The sequence below is a fragment of the Theropithecus gelada genome, chromosome 4 (assembly GCF_003255815.1).
Source record: "Theropithecus gelada isolate Dixy chromosome 4, Tgel_1.0, whole genome shotgun sequence".
Lineage (NCBI taxonomy): Eukaryota > Metazoa > Chordata > Mammalia > Primates > Cercopithecidae > Theropithecus > Theropithecus gelada.
The window spans coordinates 99,022,043-99,044,398 of record NC_037671.1 but is presented as its reverse complement, the minus strand read 5'-3'; the positions used below and the strand labels follow the sequence as shown (position 1 = coordinate 99,044,398).

The 22,356-nt window shown below is 39.3% G+C and overlaps 1 protein-coding gene across 2 annotated transcripts in view; it reads left to right on the top strand.

Moving 5' to 3' along the window:
* Positions 1-3,370: 3,370 nt before the first annotated feature.
* Positions 3,371-22,356, top strand: part of MCHR2 (melanin concentrating hormone receptor 2) — a 75,453-nt gene continuing 56,467 nt past the window's right edge. Inside the window, exon 1 of one of the 2 annotated variants that reach the window (XM_025383638.1) lies at positions 3,371-3,443. The gene's annotated coding sequence lies outside the window, so the exon portion shown is untranslated. Of the gene's footprint in view, positions 3,683-22,356 lie in introns of both variants that reach the window. The other variant, XM_025383637.1, reaches the window with a different exon arrangement.

Genomic DNA, 22,356 nt, shown 5'->3' with positions numbered 1-22,356 from the left:
TGAATTAATGCAGTCCTTCTCAGAGCCTTTAATATATTAATGTGGGCTATGACTCTGAGAAGAGGGAGTTATATGTGGCCCAAACTCTTTTGACTATTTTATTAGTTATCTACTGCCACAATAATTCCAGATGGTAAACCACACCAAAACTCAGTGTCTCCGAACAATCATCATTTATTCTTATAGAGCTGAAGTTTGACTGGAACACTTCTGGTTCAAGCAGCAGGCCTGGGAATTTGTGTTTTCTATGCTTCTCTTATCCTCCCTGGCTTAGCAGGCTAACCAGGACATGTTCTTCTTGGACAATGCCAGAGGCACAAAAGAGGCAGTGAAAAGGCAGTAAGTTTCTTAAGTCCTACTGCTAAAATTGTCATACTGTGTCTGTAATCCCTATTCAACTAGACAAAGCAAGTCACATAGCCAAGCCCAAAGTCAAGGAGTGATGAAATATGCTCCATCTGTGATGAGGCCATTGCAAGGAGTGGATCCAAGGAGGGGTTAAAGAGCTAGGACCAACAATTCTCTCACAACAAAACCCTTTGTTTATGGATCATCTCATGGAACTAGTGCTCCACAGGACACACTTTCGGAAACACTGCAATATCTCACTGCTTTTTATGCAATGCTTATGTTAGTGGGCACAAAATGACATCTGACTAACTTCCTGAGAATTTCCTAATTCAGGCTAATTTCCTGAGATGCTGCAGCCTGAGAGACATTTTAAAACATTATAATCTAAATGGAACCCACTACTAGATTCCTAGCAGAAATTCTTCATGTTAATTGGTCTTTAAAATCCCTTCTGTTGTCAAAACTCAATGAAAATTCAGTTCATAGAATCAATATGGACACAGTGGGTTCAGTTTAGAGAGAAATCATTTTCCTAGAGAACCTCAGTCAGGATTCTGTAAAGGATTTTGAAGGGAATCAGATCCTTTGATAGGAGTGGATGATTAAGACTAAGTTCTCAGAGACTGTACTTCGAGGAAGTGCAGAGCCAAAGACCAAGCTGGGTAGCAGGTGATTGCAGAGACAAGTAATATCCCAGCCCAGGCTAGTGAGGCGCTCAGGAACAGCCTGGGTCCTCAGAAGAAAGCCATGCCAAGTCAGCACAGGGATGTTCCTGAACAATCCCTTAATGAGAAGGAATAGAGATCAGAACCCACTGCGGGCACTCTGCAGTCTATGGTATATATACGTGTGGAACACAATAAGCCTCATCCTCATCAGCACGTGGGGTCAGTCATTGCATAAATCTCTTTTATTTTTATAAAACCATAATTAATGAGACTCACCAAAAATCCTTGAACCAAATGAAAGTTTTTCTGATAAGCATAGTCAGAAGTCTGTAGCCATAGTAGGACAAAACCAGGTCAGCAGGAGCTCTGCCCACAAAGCCACCTCCCAACACATAAATTGCCAGTAAACTGAAGTGCTTTGTCTGACAAACTTCCCAGTTTCCAGCTGAGAAAAAAAGGCAGGGACTTTACAGAGGTGGGATTTTAACTGGGCATTCTGGCTCCCTTACCGTTATCTAAACCATGTGACCTCATCAGAAAGCTCAAGGTCCTGCGTGAGAATTGGGTGGGATTCTATTTCCGGTTCAGCCTCTGTTTCACTGTCTATGGTTTACTGTAACTTTTAACCTCAGTTTCTTTATTAGCAAAATGGGATAACACCCATCTTGTGTACTTTCCAATTATTATAAAAATAAAGAATGTAATGATACTTTTTAAAGTATACATAAAAAGTGGCACTAAAATGTAAGATGAGGCCACATATCCTCCATTGACATCAATGGAAATTGACAAACATAAGCAAGGATGCAATTAAGCCTCATATGCTAATGTTTTCCTAAATAGTGATCTCTAGCACAGGCTTTCTAGCCACCAATGCCCTATAAAACACAATACAATATATTGGGCTAGGAAAAAAAATGTATTCTTCACTTTTCAATTTGGCAACAACAACAAAACGATATTTATTCATCCTTCATTGAGAGTACATAATTAGATAGAATTTGTCAACATCATCATCCTCATCATTATCAATCACTGGAACAAAGAATTGAAGCAGCAAAAATTGGCATTACCAATGTCCCTGTCTTTTTTTAAAAATAGATTGCCTACAAGTGAGAACTTCAAGACAAGCCACTCTGAGTTTTCTTTGAAATGACTTAACATTTGGTCACGGATAGAAAAGTTGAACAGGAAAATATACTTCAAGATTTTAACTTGGAAAAAACATGAGGTGTATAAACTCATAGTGGGCTGAATTTTTATATTATCGGAGAACTTGAAAAAGGCTTTTCCACAAGGGTATTGTAGAGGGGGTTTAGATAATCAGACTGATAAATGGGTCAGGTGTTTCTTCTTGTTTTTCTTTCCGAAGAGATGGTTTGAAATCTCCCACTTTGAAATCCAAATTCTCTTTGAATTTAATCTCCCATACTCATATCTCCTTGGTTTTTCTGAGATGTTTTAGAGATGATGTCTTTTTGCACAAACGCTAACTCTAAGGCGACTTCCAGTTCTGAAATGTATAATCATTAACTCTACACTTGCTTTAAAATTTTTGAAATTTTAACCAATGTCATTAACCTTTCAAGTTTTTCTCGTTTTCCTAACTTAATGTGAAATACAGGACATTTTGCCATGCCACTCTGACTACTCACACTATAGATGAAGGAAGGATTCTGAAAGGTGCTATAATGACTATAATTATCATAGGACCACATATTGAGCACTAACTACATGCCAGGCCTGATTTGAGGGCTTTTGCATATGTCAAGCCAGTGAAGCCTCTTAGCATCCCTGGGAGGGAAGTTTTACAATTCTGGTAGTACCAAATGAGCAACTGAGGATTAGAAACATTAAAGAATCTGCCCAAGGTCATATGCCTAACAGTAAAGGATAAAGCTGGGATGGAATGCGGGGCGGGCTGCCTGTCTCCAAAATCGTATGAGGCTCCCTTGGGTGGGAAGTGATCCAACTCCAGCTTCGTCCTTGTCACCTTATTTGCTAAGTAGCCACTAAGGACAGCAGATTTGATCAGGGTGCAAGCATGAAGCTCAAGATCATTATAGCAGTTGTACTGGGTGGATTAAAAGTTCGTGAAAACAAAACAAGTTCCTTGGTGGTATTATAGGTTTCTTCTTTCCTCTTTCCTTTCCCCCTGCCCTTCCTTTAAACCTCTGGTACATCAATAAACATTTGATCATATAAAAAGAAGGTCGGGTTTCTATTACTGCTTAGCTGAAAACACCTACAAATGTTCACAGGAACTTTAGAGACTACCGAAGTCAAGAAAAGCACTTGAAAATAAGAAAAAAAAACAAGCTCCGCGAGAGCAGAGATGCCTTCAGATTTTATTCGCGAAGGCACCCCACGCTCCTAGAAAAGAGCATGATGCACCCGATGCTCGGATTGGATGAAGTGACAAAGGTAGCCCCGCTGGTTCGGGCGTTTGGCTGTTCCTGTGTCTTGACTCCCGCTTTGGAAATAGAGGTAGGGCTGGCTCCCAATCGGTCCCAGAGACCCTCCCACTCCTCCCCCACCTTCCCGCAGCTGGGACCGGCTTCGAGCTGCTTTTGGCCACGCGCGCTTATCGGGTTGACCTGCAGTCCCGCAGAGAGGAAGGGCGCCCGGGCCGCCCGCCGCGCGGGGAGGACGCCAGCACCCAGGTGACGTCCCGCGGGCCGCCGCGAGGGGGGCCGGGCTCGGGCGTGGGCGCGCCCCAGGGCCCGTAGGCTGCGCGGCGGGAACGGCCTGGCGCCAGCTCCACCAGTCGCCCCTCCCCGGGGCTGGCTCGCCGGTAGTGTCTGATTATTGGGGGATCCCTCTCCATCCCAGAAGGTACAAAGTTTGGCTCTGTGGAGGCACCTCCGCCACGGAGCGGGGCGGGTGGGTGGCCGGCTAGTTTCGTACTCGGCAAAGAAAATGGAAACACAGGTGGGAAAAGAAAGAGGGAGTGGCTTTCCGGGAAGCAGCGGCCCGGACCGAGACCGCTGGAGCGCGCGGGGCTAGTTCATCCCGGCTCTCCATGGGGACTAAAGAGGCAGAACTAAAGTGGCGAAGGCGAGGAGGCGATCACTGGCTTGTTTGCTAAGAGTTCGGGAAGGCTTTTTTGAACTAGAAAAGACAAATTTAGTTCTTCCTCCAGGTAGATCCCCGTGTCTCCTGTACGCGCCTCCGGACGGACTTCTGTGAAGCCCCCCTTCCCACTTAGTTAACTTAGTTAATATTACTCCTCTGTCACAGGACTCCTGCATGGTCAGGTCATCTGCACTCCTCAATGGCCCTAGGGAAGTTAGCTGTCAGAGAACTGGGGAGGGGGGCAGGAGGTAGCCTAGGCCCTTGCAACTCAGCTGGGGTTTCTGACAGCCTTTGAAAAACTCTTTCTAAAAATGTGCTTCTTGTATTTTTTTAATGAGGCTTTGCCCCAAAGCCCAATATCTTTGTTTGAGGTGGAATCTTCTTGTTAAAATGGTCCTGAAGCTACCACTAAAGAATCAGGCATGAACATTAAATCGTCTGGATTTGAGAAATGCGCAGGTATTTCATAGAACTTAGCTCAGCGCAAATGCGGAGGCAGTCTGTTTTCAATGAATGTTTTCTAACTTCTTAATATTGCATTTTTCTACTTAAATAATAACCTGTTTGTTAGTATAACTTAGTGGGTAGAGATGAGGGGGGAATACTGACTGGCTGGAAATGACTGAATTTGGTTGGTTACCCATTATATGTGTTTCATTTGGATCACAACATCTGTTTAAGGTCACAATTGAATTGGCCTTTTGCAGAGCAGACATGCCCTCACTTATTGTCTTATGGCTGTGACAAGATAATTACAAGGGCAATGTTATTCGACTCTTAGCCTAACACAGACTATTAGACTGCACAAAGCATTCCAATTCCAAGAAAAAAGTTTTTCAAGCCTGGGGAATAAAGTACCACCAATGTACAGGCCACTGAATGTTTCTGAAATATTAATGTAGATAGTTAGGCAGAGATTGAATAGGGAAGGAAAAGCCACCAGGCACTTTAAAGAGGAGCCAGGAACAATCCTACAGGTCCAAGATGCTGTGAGAGAACCAGTTTCATTTTTAGTGTCAGCCTGGCTCTCCTCAAAAACTAGAAATAGATTTTGAGGGGAGGTCTGTTATGTATACTGCTAAGTCCAGTGTCTATTTTGAGAGGCGAGCCTGTAGATTTAACCCAAGTCGTGGGCTAAATGCACAAGAGGCAGCAATTATCCTACCAGACACCCAAACTCCCCAGCCTAGCACTTTAGTCCTAGAGTTGGGTGGGCAGGGTGGGGAGCCTCCTCCTTCACAGGACCTTTGAATGCCCATTAGACCTATGGTCCAGGACTGTCCAGTCAGAGGTCCTAGATGCCCTGCAAGGGACAGTCACAGCTTCCACTCCACAGGGATGGAAAATGCCCCTGTGCCCTCAAGATGCCGGGATGCCTCTGCCTTCCGCAGTGACACCCCCTCACCCAGCATGACTCCTCTTCCTTCAACCCAGCCGGAAGAAACCCAAGCCATCACTTATTCAGTCTCCAATTTACTCACCTCCAATCCCTTATGTATTTATTTTTAACATTCTGATTCCAAAACGTGAAATGAAATAAATACCGGTGGGGAAAATAGAGCAAAGTTGGAAATGAGAAGAAGAACCTTCTTCATGCCTCAGGGCTGAAGAAAAGAAAAACACTTTTGTCAAGAGCCTGCTCTGTTTTAGGCAATGTTCGGATGCTTCATTTCATTAAATCCTCACAATAACTGTGTAGAGAGTATTATTCCCACCTCACCTATGGGGAGACTGAGGCTCAGACAGGTTGGTGACTACCTAAAGTCACACTGCTAAAAAATGACAGAGCTAAGATTAGGCCCAAATTTGTCAAATTCTTCTAGGAAGGCAAGTATGCTTTGCTGGTGAGGGCTGTCAGGGAAAGCCCAAGCAGCTCTGTCCTCCAGCTCCATCTGTCTTCCAGCTTCCCTGAGGAGGATGAGCTGAGGCTGAATCTGCCAGAAGCTGTGCCTGGAGAGCATGTGTTCACCGCTAAGGTCTCCTACGGAGATCCTGGGCCCCACAGGTTGCTCTGCTCCCCTCTTTTCCCCACTCTTTATCTCCATGCCTGCACCTTCTCACTCCTCTGACCCCAAACTGTTTGATGCTACAATTCCAGAATCATTGGCATATGCCCTTTCTCTCCCTAAGGTTACCACCCTTTCACCACATGCCTGGGTCTCTCCTTTCTGTCCCATCCCAACATTATTGGGAATGTCATAAAGACGCCTCCAAATAAAGCAGGAGATGCATATCTAAGGACATGCTAGATGTGGCTCCAAGGTGTGAAGAACCGAGGGCCTGGAGCTTCCAAGCCGCTGATGCCCTGATCAGGGTGGGAAGGAGGAGAGGTGGATGCTGAGGCCTTGGGCAGGGCCCAGTATTGGGGCTCCTCTATCTTGGTGAAGGGCAGGAAGATAAGGAAAAAAAATGTAGAGAGACAGAGAGAAGAGGAGACAGAATTATGCAAATGGCTTTTATCCAAGGAAAAGTTTATGATTATAGAAAAGTTTTTAAAAATTAGATTGATTGTGTAAAATTAATGCTGATGAAATGACAGTGTTTTGTAAATTCTGTATGACTTACAGCTAACTGCCATGCAGCTCAGTAACAGTTGTGTATTTCATTAAATACAGTTCCAAATAAGTTCACCGTACATTTTACTTAATTAGCATACATTTTTAAATCTTTCTATACTCTCAGGACTAATAAAGTTTCTCTTGAATACTAGCTTCTGGCATGATTATCAGATCATCATTGAGGTAAATGAATACACACACACACATACAGGGTAAATAATGTGTTTATCCTATGACTCTAACATTCAGAGAGACATAGATGGAAATCACGCTTTATGAGAAAAAGTTTTATCTTTGGGATTTGTATTAAGCATGTAAAATATTGGCAAAGTTTTTACTGTGCTGAACTCAAGTCTGATACATTTAGTAGCTCATTACTCCAATTTTAATGTAGGGTTGCAGAACACTGAAGTCTCATAACCTGGGTCCTACCTTGTTCTAAATATACCTGACATCCCACACCTTCTAAATAATTGAGCTAATTCATTTACAATGCTCTGCTCAATTTCAGTAAGATGGAATTTAGTTTTTGTTTTGTTGTTTAAAGCCAATGAACTTGCAAATGTACTTGGTTGAAAATGCCTTTTAATCTTAGAAATGAAAAAAAAGATTATGTATTGCTACTTAAAAAATCTAGGTGAATTTTTTTCTCCGACTAAAATTCTTCAGAAATTTAAAAGAAGCTGCTGTCTTTGAGGGAGATTATTTCACAGAACACACATAAAAACATTTTTTAAATAAAAATGTTATAAAATTGTGAACTATTAAGGCATTTATTCCATAAATTCTGCCTAAAATATTTTATATTTCCAAAAAGTGGAAGGGGAGTACAGTTTGTTCTTTATAGAGAGCCTCTATATCAGAGACATATGTAATGTTCTCGAAATATTTCTTGATTCTTTCAAGCAGCAGTGATGACTTATTAAACAAGGTCTATGTAGCTCTACAGGAGCAGTTTGGGACCCTAAAGAGAGAGGAAACATTTCGGGGGGACCATTGTTCCCATTGTCTTCTCAGGGTAGAGGTCAAAGGTCAAAACATAATTTTAGAGCCTGACACAACTGGGTTTAATTTTTGGCCCTACCACTCACTTACAGAGGAACCTGAGCAATATCCTTACCCTCTTAGCCTCAGTATTTTCTTTGGCAAAATGAAGATAATACTAGTATTTGCCTTTGATCTGACTGTGAATTTTGAGTGAGGTAATGTACATAAGGTACTTAATACAGTATCTGGCACATTACAAACATTCTATAAATCTTGCTTAAAATTGGCACTTTACCTCTTTATCTTGGTTTTAATATCTTCCTTCATGAAAATCTAGGCAATATTTTTTTAATTTGATATTTTTAAAATTTGATTTTGATTTGATTTTAATTTAATTTGATTTTAATTTAATATTTTTTAATTTGATTTGATTAATAATTTTTTAATTTATTTTTTTAATTTAATATTTTTTTAAAATCTGAGGCTCAAGTGATCCTCCTGGTGGGTAGTAATTTTAAACCTGTGGTGTATTTCATATGATCTTAGACCCTCTTTCAGCCATTTGAAATGCTTTTTTTTAACCTGTGTTTAATATTTATTTTTCTCGTAGGAGTCATAGGTGTTTTCATGAATATGACTATCTACATGCATGTGGGTAAACATCCATTTAGCTCATGGAGACATTCAAGCTGGTCTCTTAATTGACTCATAAAGGCCTTGAGAAGCTAACATTAGTCATAAATAAATACTACCTGATGGCCATTCTGGAAGAGAAACCTAGTGTGCCATTCATTATATGGAAAAAGGTATACGCCTGCTGGTAGCAACGTATGCCCAATAACAATCAACTGTTAGAAAATGCATGTAAAAAAGATGGACTGATGTGTCTTCTCATCCTCCATAGTATTTAAGAATGTTCAAAAGTGAGAGGTAGAGGGTAAAAGGAAGGTCTTTCTGTTCTATTTCTACCTATGACAAATGTTGTTGGTTGATAATCTCATTTTTCCTTGCCTTGAATTTGGGTGGCTCTGAGCTTCAGGCAAGTCTGTGTCCATTTCTAGCCCCATGGGGGAGGATGAATTGAGATTACTTTAGACCAATTACTATAATTGCAGTCCTCCTACCAATGCAATGATTGGTGTGGCAGAGAGCATGTGACACAATTCCAGCCATGATACTTGTGGACCAGTGTGCAAAACAGCTGCTGGGAAAGGATTGCACTTTCTTTAAAATGTCCACAAAGAAGGGATGGTCCTTTCTGGCTTTTATTGTGCTTACATGACGATGAGTATGAGCTGCTGTAATCATCTGGTATCCCTGTGGGGACCATCCTTGGAAAATATTTGTGTGCTGAGGATAGCTGCAGTGGAAAAGAATGAAAAGACCTGGACTCTGATGTCACTATTAGGCCACTGAAATAAGCAATCTTGAAAGTACCACCCTATCTTCCCCTGTGAAAGTCTACCCTATGGACTTCACTGTTATGTTTAAGCTATTTAGGGCTGGTCTTCTGTAACTGACAGCTGAAGACAACCCAAATGATTTACACGCCAGCCACAGAGAACCAAATCAGAAAACTCTTGCAATGAATCCATCCCTTGGGACATCAAATGAGTTAAATATTCTGCTGAAGTCTATGGCTGCCTTAGTTCCAGAGATGCAAATAATCCCTAATGATTTTTAACTTAGCCTCCTGTTTTAATGCCTTTTTGAAGAAATGATTAACCCTCTATAGACTTGTTGGTCTCTTGTTTCCTTTTCTTTTCTTTCAATATTGGCCTGCCAATCTTATCAATAAAAAAAAATAACCTTTTGTGCCCACATGAAAAATTTTAAAACAGTGTTTATTTTGGGGTGTTAATGAAGTGAATTCAGTCTCTTTTATGTGTTTATCCATTTATTTCAATTTTTATTGTTTCTTTTTAACTCTTAATTTCTTATATTTTGCTTACTTTTTCTGTGTACTGTCTTGATCTCTTTTGCTTTCAGTGTAGTTTTAAGTGTATGTGTGTATGTGTGTATGTGTGTGTATGTAGACTTTTGGAAGAAGCATAATGTAGTGGAAAAAGCATGGAATGGTGTGTCAAACTTTGGTTTAAATCCTGACTCTGTTACCTAATTTTTGTATAGTTTTTGACAAATTCCTTAACCCAAAGTAAAAAGAATGGTGGCGAGCATGGAATGTATTTAATTGTAGAACTAATCCTAAAGCAAGGGTGGGAATTTGGATGGCATATTATATGCTGTGAAAAATTTTAATTACCTAACCAAATAAATTGGTTTAAATACCTAACCAAAACTGAAAGAGGAAGAGGGAAAGAAGGTGAAAGGTAGAGTAAATTCACTTATGGCCTTGTGTAATATGTCTGAGTCAAAGGATATACTGACAAAACAAGCATTTAAAGTATAAGGATTAGCCGGGTGCAGTGGCATGGGCCTGTAATCCAAGCTACTCAGGAGGCTGAGGTAGGAGAATCGCTTGAACCCAGGAGGTGGAGGCTGTGGTGAGCTGAGATCACGCCACTGCACTCCAGCCTGGGCAACAGAGCAAGACTCCCTCTCAAAAAATAAATCAATACAATACAATACAATACAATACAATACAATACAATACAATACAATACAATACAATACAATACAATACAACACAATACAATACAATACAATGCAACACAATACAGTATAAGATGTACAAAGCTAAAACTAAAAACATATTATGTTGACCAAAATTCAGCAGTGGAGGGCCAGAGGAAAAAAGCAAGGAAGGGGAAATATGCCAATGTTATCATTTCCTTTTTTTATTTTTATATATTTAGGGGTCCACGTGCAGTTATGTTACGTGGATATATTTCATAGTGGTGAAGTCTGGGGCTATTCGTGTACCCATCACCCAAATAGGATATATTGTACCCAGTAGGAATTATTTCATCCCTCACCTATCTCCCACCTTCCCACCTATTAGAATCTCCATGTCTATTATTCTTCTCTGTATGTCCAGGTGTACCCATTGTTTAGCTCCCACTTATAAGTGAGACTATGTGGTTTTTGACTTTCTGTTTCAAGTCATTTCAATTAGAATAATGGATTCCAGTTCCGTCTATGTTGCCATAAAAGACATTATTTCATTATCTTTTGTGACCGAGTAGGATTCCATAGTATACATATATACCACATTTTCTTTATCTGCCCATCAGTTGATGGACACTTAGGTTGACTGCATGACTTTGCTAATGTAAATAGCATTAGATAAACATGCAAGTGTAGGTGTCTTTTTGATACTTGATTTCTTTTGGGGCGAGGGGTAGATACCCAGTGGTGGGATTGCTATATCAAAGGGTAGTTCTTTTTTTAACTCCTTGAGAAATCTTCATACTGTTTTCTGCAAAGTTGTACTAATTTACATTTCCACTAACAATGTTTAAGTATTTCTTTTCTCTGCATCCTTCCCAATATCTGTTGGTTTTTGACTTTTTAACAATATTCATTCTGGCTGGTGTAAGATGGTATCTCATTATGGTTTTAATTTGCATTTTTCTGATGATTAGTGATATTGAGCATTTTTTTTCATATTTTTTTTGCCATTTGTATGTCTTCCTTTGAAAAATGTCTGTTCATGTCCATTGCTTGCTTTTTAATAGGGTTATTTTTGTTTTTTGTTTTTTGTTTTCCTGTTGATTTGTTTCAGTTCCTTGTAGATTCTGAATATTAACCCTTTGCCAGATGCAATGTTTGCAAATATTTTCTCCTATTCTGTAGGTTGTCTGTTTACTCTGTTGATTATTTCTTTTGATGTACAAAAGCTTTTTAGTTTGATTAAATCCCATTTGCCTATTGTTTTTGTTGCATTTCTTTTTGAGGACTTAGTCATAAATTCTTTGCCTAGGATAGTCCAGGATAGTTTTCCTAGGTTTTCTTCTAGGATTTTTGTAGTTTTAGGTCTTACACTTAAGTCTAACCAATTTTGCATTAACTTTTGTATATGCTAAGAGATATGGGTCCAATTCCATTCTTCTGCATATGACTATTCAATTTTCCCAGTACCACTTATTTAATAGAGTGTACTTCCCTAGTGTATGTTTTTGTCAGCTTTGTCAAAGATTATTGGTTGTAGAGGTATGTGGTTTTACTTCTGGGTTCTCTGTTCTGTTCCATTGATCTGTGTGTCTGTTTTTATGCCCATATCATGCTGTTTTGGTTACTATAGCCACAGTATAATTTGAAGTCAAGTAACGTGATATCTCTAGATTTATTCTTTTTTGTTTAGTATTACTTTGGCTATTCAGACTCTTTTTTGGTTTCTTATGAATGTTAGCATTGCTTTCTCTAATTCTCTGAAGAATGATACTGGTAATTTGACAGGAATTTCATTTAATCTGTAGATTGCTTTGGGCAGTTTGGTCATTTTAATGATACTGGTTCTTCCAATTCATGAGCATAGGATGCTTTTCCATTTGTTTGTATTATCTCTAATTTCTTTCATCAGTGTTTTGTAGTTATTTTTGTAGAGATCTTTTAAGTCCTTGGTGAAATCTATTCCTAGGTATTTTATTTTATTTTGGTAGCTATTGTAAATGGGATTGAGTTCTTGATTTGGTTCTCAACTTGATCATGATTGGTATAGAAATGCTACTAATTTTTGCACATTGATTATGTATTCTGAAACTTTACTGAAGTCATTTATCAGATCTAGGAGTCTCTTCAAGGAGTCCTTAGGGTTTTCTAGGCATAAGATCATATCATCAACAAACAGAAATAATTCAACTTATTTTTTTCTGATTGGATGACTTTTCTTTCTTTCTCTTGACCGCTTGCCCCAGCTAGGACTTTCAGTACTAAGTTTGAATAGTAGTGGTTAAAGTGGGCATCCTTGTATTGTCCCAGTTCTAAGGGGGAATGCTTTTAACCTTTCCACATTCACTATGATGTTAGCTATGGGTTGCCATATGTAACTTTTATTATTTTGAGGTAAGTTCCTTCTAAGTCTAGTTTTTTGAGGGTTTTTATCATGAAGTGATGCTAGATTTTACTGAATGCTTTTTCTGCATCTATTGAGATTATCACAGGGTTTTTAAAAATTCTGTGTATGTGGTGAGTTACATATGAAAGAACTAAAAGATAATATCTAAACAATTAAAGTCTAAAAGTAGCATGTAAAATTAAACAAAGGTAACCTATAAAACAAAAATATGCATTTTCCTAAACATTGTTAAAAAACAAAAAGACACCATGAAAAATGTAGAGAAATGAATGTTTCTCTTTCATGTATAAGTGTGTATATATATGTATATGTATACATGTGTATGTGCATGCATGTGTGTATAACAAGACAAAATATGAAATACTTCTGGACGTCTTTATTATGGCAAGATAATGAGTACACTTTATGTTTAAGCCATTTGTATAGAGTTTTTTGAAACTAGCAAAGACATCCCAAATGATTCACCTGCCAGCTAAAGGATACCTAATCAGAAGCCCCTTGTGAAGAGTCCAATCCTTCCTTCCAGAGCTAAAAACAAACATATCTGTTATTATGATAGATGCAAAGGAGTTAAATTCTATCTCTATTATTGGAAAAAGAACTTCAAATTGGTTTATAGTGGAATATCCAACCCTATGCTGTAGATAAGAAACATCCCTTAAATAAAGCAGTTCAGAAAGGTTGAAAAATAAAAATATAGGCAAAGGTGTATGAGATAAATGCAAACGTAGGCACACTTTTTAAATAACAGATGAGCATCATGTCAAGGAAGTCAAGAGAAGAGAGTGTTTCAAGGAAGACATTTGCAATGATGTTGGATGTTGCCAGGAAACCAACTAAAATAAGGACAAAGAAGAATTACTTGGATTTAGCCAACAGTAAGATTGAGTAACCTTGAAAACAATGGTTTTATTAGAGTGGTGAGACAAAAGCTTGAATGTGATGATTTCAAATTCTTTTTGGGGGAACAATTAGGATCAGGCTTGCTTCAGAAAGTTCAGAGTAGTGGGCAGGTCCATTTAATGAAATAGTATGTATAGGGCCTAGTAAAGGAAAGATAATTGACATGCATATTCTGCTAGCTCAGATGGCTTTTTGAGACCTAATTCTACTTGTGACATCCTCTATAGACAAACATCTAAGTATGAGGACTCAGGAGTGAAAACAGTTCTTTTCCAAGAGTTGTTGCTAACCCCATGGCAGGGACTGGGCACGGTGACTCGCACCTGTAATCCCAGCACTTTGAGAGGCCAAGGATGGAGGATCACTTGAGCCCAGGAGTTTGAGACCAACCTGGACAACATGGTAAAACCCTGTCTCTATAAAAAGACCAAAAAAAAAAAAAAAATTAGCTGGGCATGGTGGTGCACTCCTGTAGTCCCAGCTCCTCAGGAGTCTGAGGTGAGAGGATTACTTGAGCCTGGGAAGTTGAGGCTTCAGTAAGCCATGATCGCACCACTGCACTCCAGCCAGGGCAGCAGAGCAAGACCCTGTCTCTAATAATAATAAGATAAAACAAAACAAAACAAAAAAACCAAAAACATCATGGCTGGCACCAGCCACATATATCTTAAGAAAGACCAGTCTCACCAAGACAGTGCTCTGTCTTGAGTCCGAAAGGGAGAAAAGGAGCATCTAGTGTCACTTTCCATTTGTCTCAGCATCTAATAAGTAACTTCTTTCCCTAACATCTAATGTTTGAGTGCTCAGTTTGATCAGCCTGCGTCAGAGGTTTAGGGAGAAAGGAAAAAGCCACTTCCCCATCAAAAGTTCATTGTCCAAATCATGGCACCCATAATAGCACACCAATTAAAATTAGGTGTTTTTTTTTTTTCCTGGAGAGTAGGTCTCAATCTGTTGCCGAGGCTGGAGTGCAGTGGTGCAATCTCAGCTCACTGCAACCTCCACCTCCCGGGCTCAAGCGATCCTCCTGTCTCAGCCTCCTGAGTAGCTGAGACTACAGATGGGCACCACCACACCTGGCTAATTTTTTTTTTTTTTTTTTTTTTTGTAGAGACAGGGTTTGCCATATTGCCCAGGCTGGTCTCGAACTCCTGACCTCAAGTGTTCTGGCTGCCTCAGTCTCCCAGAGGACTGGGATTATAGGCATGAGCCACTGTGCCCGGCCCCAGTTAAAATTGTTTTATACATCAATGTTAGATTTCTGAACAGCCATCCTGAGTAGGGTTGGGGAAGGTGGGTTGATGTGAGTCATTAACTGAGGCTTAATTTAGGAGGCAGATTTGAAATGGACCACAAAAGACTGAAAAGGAATTTTGTCAAAGTGGGAGACAAGGCCGCCATAACTACAGTGAGAACTAATGAAGGAAGCAGTGAAGCTGTGAGGAGGAAAACCTGAAATTCCATCTGAATAGAACAGAGACAGGTAGGGAGCAGAGGGTTTAGGGAGATGTGAAATCAGAATCTAGAATATGGAATTAGATACAAGATATATGGGAAGTTGTCAGGAGGGATAAAGTCGACAAGCATTGTGTTGAGCTTACACCATGTGTTTACAGTACCTAGCAGTTTTGGGGAAGTGCATGTAAACACACAACTAATAATTATGAGGTATGTGTAAAACCTGAGAGTATATAGAAAGGGGAGACTCACAGAGCTAGAATTAATCACCGACTGTTTCTTAGAGGTGAGCCATTTCTGAAAAGAAGAGCTTTCCACATCAACAAGGAAGGAAAGAGACTTTCATGCAGAGAGAACTTGAGAGAAAGCACAGCTATGAAATGAATAGTAACAGCAGTGATAACCAACACATTTCCTAGTTGTCGTGTGCCAAGTGCCTTACATCTCATTTCCTCGCAACAGCCTTATGCAATGAGTTATATTATTCCCATTAAACAAATAGGAAACTGAGTTCACAAAATAGGTTAATGAATTTGACACTGTTCTCAATCCTTGTAGGATAGAACCTGGATTCATCCCCAACATCTCCATGTTTAACCACACATACCACTTGCCAGATCCCCACAGAGAAAGAAGATTTTCCCAGAGGCCAGACTCCAGTTTTCAGGAAAACAGCTCCAGTCACAAGCCAATGTCCAGTAGTGAAACATGTTTTTTCTTATGGCCACCCTCTTCTTTGTGCTTGAAACTCTTACCCCACAGGGAAGTGTTTAGCAGAAAAGTACCAGTCAGTTTTATCTCAACTCTAATAAGACATTTTTGGTTTTTGCCTTCAATCTAGAATGTTACATGATAGACATAGGATTGCTAAGTACATGCTTGGACCACAGCGTAGGACAATCTGTACTTTTAAAGTAAAAATAGTAACAATAATAATAATTAATAAGCAAAAGGACTGACAGCTAGAAAAACCTCTAGGTGCTTATCTTTACTATGGTTGATTTCTGATTGTCAAAGTAAAATGTCTCTTATTTTATAAGCATTTGACCTATTTGAAAGATATGAAGATTATCTAAGGATTTTTCTTTTGTTAAATTTGCAACCCTGCTTTGACATCCACTCAAATATGTAATAACTTTTTATCATAAAACCTGCAGCAGAAATGAATGCTAATATTTTCATGCAATCCTTCTGGGATTGCAGTGTCTGAATGGATATATCTTTTCTTTGATGTTTTTGGAGCTAGTTTCATGTAATCAGTACCTGTCAGTGGAGCACTGAATATTGGCAGAATAAAAAATTATTCCCCTTTCTCATTGCTATTAAATACCTCACTCCCAGTTTTAAGTCATCCATAATTTGATTCAGCAGTGAAGATCCCAATACAGAGGGTATTTTATGTCGATGGTAGATCTGGTCCTTGGAAAGGTTATATCTCGAAAATTATGTTTCTCTGTCTCTGTCACTCTCCTCTCTTTCACTCACTCTTGCGCACTTGCGTGCATGTGCGTGAGCGCGCGCGCACACACACACACACACACACATGCTTTCACATTGAAGTTTTTCAAGTCCATCCCATTGACTATGTGGGCAGCTCTTCCCTGCCTCTCAGAAGGCTAGTGGATGAACCATAGTTCTATAGAATTATCTTGACCTCCGAAAGCTTCCCCCAGGCTCTCAGAACTGGATCCGACCAGGACATTAGCAGAAACAACTTCAGTCTCAGCTTGCCCTGACTTGGCAACCAGATGGTCCCAAGTAAAATTATTTTTCCTTAAAGTGAGCTTAGTCCAGATTCAGTGGAGCACATTGCCTTCTTTTAAAACATCTCACTCATCCCCATAGGTGAGACTGTGATGCTGGGAAAATTTATATGTGTACCTGAGAATTAGTGTTTAACAAGGGCCCATAGCGGGTCGAGTAAAGTGTGCTAGTGTGCTTTTAGAATGTTTACTTTCTCATTAATTTATAGAAAAACTACAAAACAGAATAATCATCTTGTAAGTTGAAATGATCAAATTAAACAAAGATCTTTAACAAGAATGTGTCACCAAGTTCATATGAGGGTACTTTAATGCTAGCAAATTTCAAAAACAAACAACTCACTTCACAAAATAAAGGCTTGTAGATCAGTAGAGCAAAGTGCGAAGTCATTGAAAAATTTTTTTTCTTCTTAATTTAACTGTCTCTGCAAAGGAGCATACATTTTTCAAAAATTTTCTTCTTTAAACCTATTAAAAGATCCCTCCTCATGGAATTCTTAAAAGGGATATAAGGTAAATCAGAATTAGATTAATTAAAGGATATTAAATTAGCAACAATGTAAATAATCACTGTATGAATTGTTGTCAAGGATATTCTCTGTAGTCAGCTTTCCCAGGCAGCTTTGCCCAAGACAAGTAGGAGGCACAAATACAAATCACATATGTAATCTTAAATTTTTTAGTAGCCACATTTAAAAGTAAAAAGAAACAGGTGAAATTAATTTTAATAATACATTTAATTTACCCTATTCTAGTAAAAATTTTATTTCCATGTGTAATCAATATAAAGTAATTATTAAGGATTTATTTTACATTTTTTACACTTAGTCTTCAAAATCAAGTGCGTATTTTATACTTACTGCACACCTCAATTCAGACAAGCCACACTGCAAGAGCTCAATAGCCACATGTGGCTAGTGGCTACTGTGGTTGTAGGGAAGTTCAATGGAACATGCATACTGTGCTGCTATCTTAGGTGATAGGAAAAAAGAAAGATGAATAAAACATGACTCCTGCCCTCAGTGAGGGCGAAGTACAGGGATTCTTTCAGGCTGGGACAGTTTCTTTCCTTGGGTGTACAGTGCTGCGTCTATGGACCTTTCTGCCAATTAGAGACTCTCTGTGTTCCCAAGTCACCGGACTCCCATAATGTCAGAAAATGGGCATAATGTGCTGATTTTATTAAAACAAGACGCTCTACCACTATCAACTGAAAAACTGTTTTAATAAATACACCAACCTATAATGTCTGTGAAGTAAATGATATTCCCCATCCAACCCACCTCCCTCCGTCCCACCTCCCACCACTTGGATGTGGCACCTCTGAGCAGTGCACAACCTGCATCGCCATACCAGAAGACCTGCTTATTCCCTTTGCCTAGTACTGGCCATGGCACCTTTTCATTTCCCCAGTTCTTCCCCTGCCTGTACTCCAACCAACATCAGAACAGGGCTGTCTAATTAAAAGCCCACTAACGATCTCACACTGACTGCAGCACAAACTGTGAAGCAGGGTACATTTTTTTGGTGTCCTAGCCTTTTGTAGCCACCCCCAATGTGCTATCATCCTCTTTCAGGGAGGGCCAACGGATGAGCTGTTCTCCTAAAGAACTGTCTTGACCTCCCATAGCCTCTTCCAGACTCTATAAGATGGGCAAGTCTAGGAAATGTCCTCTTAACACAACCTGCTTTCAGAGGAGAGTCAGATGGCAGTCCTTAATTCTATATCATGCATTGAATACAATACTTAATCATTCTCAGGGGTTTTCACATTATAAGCACCATTTGTACTATGGAGATGAAAGTCTACATTCTCAGTTAAATTAATGTCAGATAAGTAAGAGGTGGGGCATCTCCCTGGAGCTGCTGAAATGCTGCTAATCAAGTGGAAACTTACCTTGCCTCTGATTGTGGCCCTGCCAGAGAGGCCCATCAGCTGCACTTTCTTCCTTTGCGTTCCTCTATACCTTTGCCACATAATGTTGGGATCCCTGTTTATATTGATTCTTAAAGTGTTTTTTCCCCTTGCCTGCTCAGTTCGTGGATATAATTTTTGAGTTTACCTCATATTCGAAGTATTTATGTTGTTTGTACTAGTTTCCAGAAAAGCAATGACATGGTCAAAGATTGAATATTAACATCATAAATTACACTTATTATCTAGCAAACTTTATTATGGTTGAATTAGCTAGCAGTAGCCTTTTTTTTTTAAGTTTTAGGGTACATGTGCATAACGTGCAGGTTTGTTACATATATATACATGTGCCATGTTGGTGTGCTGCACCCATTAACTCATCGTTTACATTAGGTATATCTCCTAATGCTATCCCTCCCCCATCCCCACAATAGGACCCGGTGTGTGATGATCCCCTTCCTGTGACCAAGAGATCTCATTGTTCAATTCCCACCAATGAGTGAGAACATGCGGTATTTGGTTTTCTGTTCTTGCGATAGTTTGCTGAGAATGATGGTTTCCAGCTGCATCCATGTGCCTACAAAGGACACAAACTCATCCTTTTTTATGGCTGCATAGTATTCCTGGTGCATATGTGCCACATTTTCTTAATCCAGTCTGTCACTGATGGACATTTGGGTTGATTCCAAGTCTTTGCTATCGTGAATAGTGTCGCAATAAACATACGTGTGCATGCATCTTTATAGCAGCATGACTTGTAATCCTTTGGGTATATCCCCAGTAATGGGATGGCTGGGTCAAATGGTATTTCTAGTTCTAGATCCTTGAGGAATCACCACACTAATTTCCACGATGGCTGAACTAGTTTACAATCCCACCAACAGTGTAAAAGTGTTCCTATTTCTCCACATCCTCTCCAGCACCTGTTGTTTCCTGATTTTTTAATGATTGCCATTCTAACTGGTGTGAGATGGTATCTCGTTGTGGTTTTGATTTGCACTTCTCTGATGGCCAGTGATGATGAGCATTTTTTCATGTGTTTGTTGGCTGTGTGAATGTCTTCTTTTGGAAAGTGTCTGTTCATATCCTTTGCCCACTTTTTGATGGGGTCGTTTGTTTTTTTCTTGTAAATTTGGTTGAGTTTTTTATAGGTTCTGGATATTAGCCCTTAGTCAGATGAGTAGGTTGCAAAAAGTTTATCCCATTCTGTAGGTTGCGTGTTCACTCTGATGGTAGTTTCTTTTGCTGTGCAGAAGCTCTTTAGTTTAATTAGATCCCATTTGTCAATTTTGGCTTTTGTTGTCATTGCTTTTGGTGTTTTAGACATGAAGTCCTTGCCATGCCTATGTCCTGACGGGTATTACCTAGGCTTTCTCCTAGGGTTTTTATGGTTTTAGATCTAACATTTAAGTCTCTAATCCATCTTGAATTAATTTTCATATAAGGAGTAAGGAAAGGATCCAGTTTCAGCTTTCTACTCATGGCTAGCCAATTTTCCCAGCACCATTTATTAAATAGGGAATCCTTTCCCCATTTCTTGTTTTTCTCAGGTTTGTCAAAGATCAGAGGGCTGTAGATGTGTGGTGTTATTTCTGAGGGCTCTGTTCTGTTCCATTGGTCTATATCTCTGTTTTGGTACCAGTACCATGCTGTTTTGTTTACTGTAGCCTTGTAGTATAGTTTGAAGTCAGGTAGTGTGATGCCTCCAGCTTTGTTCTTTTGGCTTAGGATTTTCTTGGCATTGCGGGGTCTTTTTTGGTTTCATATGAACTTTAAAGCAGTTTTTTCCAATTCTGTGAAGAAAATAATTAGTAGCTTAATGGGGATGGCATTGAATCTATAAATTACCTTGGGCAGTATGGCCATTTTCACAATATTGATTATTCCTATTCATGAGCATGGTATGTTCTTCCATTTGTTTGTGTCCTCTTTTATTTCACTGAGCAGTGGTTTGTAGTTCTCCTTGAAGAGGTCCTTTATATCCCTTGTAAGTTGGATTTCTAGGTATTTTATTCTCTTTGAAGCTATTGTGCATGGACGTTCATTCATGATTTGGCTCTCTGTTTGTCTGTTACTGATGTATAAGAATGCTTGTGATTTTTGCACATTGATTTTGTATCCTGAGACTTAGCTGAAGTTGCTTATCAGCTTAAGGAGATTTTGGGCTGAGACAACGGGGTTTTCTAAATATACAATCATGTCATCTGCAAACAGGGACAATTTGACTTCTTCTTTTCCTAACTGAATACCCTTTATTTCTTTCTCTTGCCTGATTGCCCTAGCCAGAACTTCCAACACGGTGTTGAATAAGAGTGGTGAGAGAGGGCATTCCTGTCTTGTGCCACTTTTCAAAGGGAATGCTTCCAGTTTTTGCCCATTCAGTATGATTTTGGCTGTGGGTTTGTCATAAATAGCTCTTATTATTTTGAGATATGTTCCATCAATACCGAATTTATTGAGAGTTTTTAGCATGAAGGGCTGTTGAATTTTGTCAAAGGCCTTTTCTGCATCTGTTGAGATAATCATGTAGTTTTTGTCTTTGGTTCTGTTTATGTGCTGGATTACGTTTACTGATTTGTGTATGTTGAACCAGCCTTGCATCCCAGGGATGAAGCCCACTTGATCATGGTGGATAAGCTTTTTGATGTGCTGCTGGATTCAGTTTGCCAGTATTTTATTGAGGATTTTCGCATCGATGTTCATCAGGGATATTGGTCTAAATTTCTCTTTTTTTGTTGTATCTCTCTCAGACTTTGATATCAGGATGATAATGGCCTCACAAAATGAGTTAGGGAGGATTCCCTCTTTTTCTATTGATTGGAATGGTTTCAGAAGGAATGGTACAAACTCCTCCTTGTACTTCTGGTAGAACTCGGCTGTGACTACATCTGGTCCTTTCCTTTTTTTGGTTGGTAGGCTGTTAATTATTGCCTCAATTTCAGAGCCTGCTATTGGTCGATTCAGGGATTCAACTTCTTCCTGGTTTAGTCTTGGGAGAGTGTAAGTGTCCAGGAAATTATCCATTTCTTCTAGGTTTTCTAGTTTATTTGCATAGAGGTGTTTATAGTATTCTCTGATGGTAGTTTGTATTTCTGTGGGTTCTGTGGTGATATTCCCTTTATCATTTTTTATTGCATCTATTTGATTCTTCTCTCTTTTCTTCTTTATTAGTCTTGCTAGTGGTCTATCAATTTTGTTGATCTTTTCAAAATACCAGCTCCTGGATTCATTGATTTTTTGGAGGGTTTTTTGTGTCTCTATCTTCTTCAGGTCTGCTCTGATCTTAGTTATTTCTTGCCTTCTGCTAGCTTTTGAATGTGTTTGCTCTTGCTTCTCTAGTTCTTTTCATTGTGATGTTAGGGTGTCAATTTTAGATCTTTCCTGCTTTCTCTTGTGGGCATTTAGTGCTATACATTTCCCTCTACACACTGCTTTAAATGTGTCCCAGAGATTCTGGTATGTTGTATCTTTGTTCTCATTGGTTTCAAAGAACATCTTTATTTCTGCCTTCATTTCGTTATGTACCCAGCAGTCATTCAGGAGCAGGTTCTTCAGTTTCCATGTCGTTGAGCGGTTTTCATTGAGTTTCTTAGTCCTAAGTTCTAGTTTGATTGCACTGTGATCTGAGAGACAGTTTGTTATAATTTCTGTTCTTGTACATTTGCTGAGGAGTGCTTTACTTCCAACTATGTGATCAATT